A 1,302-nucleotide genomic window follows, 5' to 3' on the forward strand; every position below is an offset into this window, starting at 1 on the left:
ATGAATATTTTTTTTATCTGGGATAATCACACAATATATAAGTAAAATTAGACTTGCCTATTTGATGAATATATTTAAAATTATTTTAGTATTTTTTTTAACATGGAAACATCACAAAAATATAGGTAAAATTAGACTTCACCATGAAATACATTTCTTTATTTTTTGCATACTTTATTTTGTTACACTCTGTCTTCTTTGAGCCGCTTCGCCGTCAAACACACCGTTGGCAGCTTCTCCAGATTTTTGTGGATAAATATCCACCGTTTAGATACCATCGCTGCTTTACACTCATTCTACTCCAGTATAGGACTAGCACAGGACTGCTTCACCAAGTTAGCTGGCTCCACGCCCGGTCATGCTTTTGATGATTTCTTTCCTTAATTCAATGACTATCGTCCACTTACTCTCAGCACCGCCCTTCACACTCACTTCCTTTCTTCCCGTGGTTGGAAAAAAACTATAGTTATTTCTCTCTCGAGCCATACGTTAATGCGAGCGAGTGACATTCACTTGGAAGCGTAAAGATTAGCCGACAGACAGATCTTTTCCCAGAAAAACTTGCGAGCCAAGGTGCTAGTGTATTTCGAAAATAAACAATTACCAATAAAACAATTATTTGGGGTAACAGGACTGTGCTGAAATTCGAACCGTCAAATAAATACAATCAAATATACAGAAAAATAAATGAATTAACTTACTTTTGTTATTGCCGTTGCCTGCAGAGGGTCTGAAGGATGCAACTTCCTGTGACTTGTGGAATATTCCGCAGGGTAGGGAAACATGACTAAACGTTTAAGAAAATAATTTAATTTTGATTTACTTTGCATAATTCCCTATTTCTTAATGCGTTTCCTTTTATTTTAGTTCCACTCTTCTGGCCCGAGCGCTGTGACCCTCACCTGTCCCTGATTGGCAAACTGGGTGGGCACATGTGTTCCGGGTTGCCAATCAGGCTTCGTCATCTGCCAGCCTGTCCTGCTGACAGTGCTGCATTTTTTGTTTTTGTTTTTTGCTTTTATGTACTTTTCCTGTGAGTTTTTGACATCAAAGTCATGTTTACCTGCATAATGCCGGGGTCTCTGCATCCAAGATGTTCAAGATGTCCAAGATTCATGTTCAAGACCGTCAGACCGAAACAAACTAAAGAACGCAAAAAATATAGAAAAATATTTCATGGTGAAGTCTAATTTTACTAATATTTTTGTGATTTTTCCAGATTGAAAAAAAAAATAATGTTATCAAATTAATTTTAAAATGTATTTATCAAAAAAATGCAATCAGCTCGATGTCTTGCAGAAT

General features: G+C 36.6%; 1 long non-coding RNA gene across 1 annotated transcript in view; it reads right to left on the reverse strand.

Annotated features, from left to right (window-relative positions):
* The window catches only part of LOC133546134 (uncharacterized), a 63,957-nt gene extending 63,002 nt beyond the window's left edge, over positions 1-955 (reverse strand). Inside the window, exon 1 of the long non-coding RNA XR_009804995.1 lies at positions 702-955. This is a non-coding gene — a long non-coding RNA (uncharacterized LOC133546134). The remainder of the gene's footprint in view (positions 1-701) is intronic.
* Between the last annotated feature and the right edge of the window lie 347 nt (positions 956-1,302).

This window comes from Nerophis ophidion, linkage group LG29 (assembly GCF_033978795.1).
Source record: "Nerophis ophidion isolate RoL-2023_Sa linkage group LG29, RoL_Noph_v1.0, whole genome shotgun sequence".
In the NCBI taxonomy this organism is placed as follows: Eukaryota; Metazoa; Chordata; class Actinopteri; order Syngnathiformes; family Syngnathidae; genus Nerophis; species Nerophis ophidion.